Raw genomic sequence first — 356 nt, 5'->3', positions numbered from 1 at the left:
AATTTTTAGTCTAAATAAACTGAATTTCAAAAAAACGTGTGTTAAATGAAACATAAAACGAAATTATTCTTTATGAGAAAAAAGAAAAATCTCGGTACACATCTGAACTGGTATCTCTTCTCAAGTGGGACCAATGTGAACTTGCTAGCTGGGAGGCATGCAAAGAAAATATAATTTAAGTGGTTTTAGAATTTGAGGAAGATCTGAATCCATGTTTTGAAATGGCATGTCTGACTTTTGGCCCCTACCTAACCATTAGCTCTTTCACCCCTATCCCTCGACCTCAACTTTATATAACAATATGTATGGCATGGTTAGGACCAGATAATTCCTAGCCTAAGAAGTATAGCAGCCTT

This window comes from Pteropus alecto, unplaced genomic scaffold, assembly GCF_000325575.1.
Source record: "Pteropus alecto unplaced genomic scaffold, ASM32557v1 scaffold75, whole genome shotgun sequence".
NCBI lineage: Eukaryota > Metazoa > Chordata > Mammalia > Chiroptera > Pteropodidae > Pteropus > Pteropus alecto.
Note: the sequence above shows the minus strand (reverse complement) of the source record.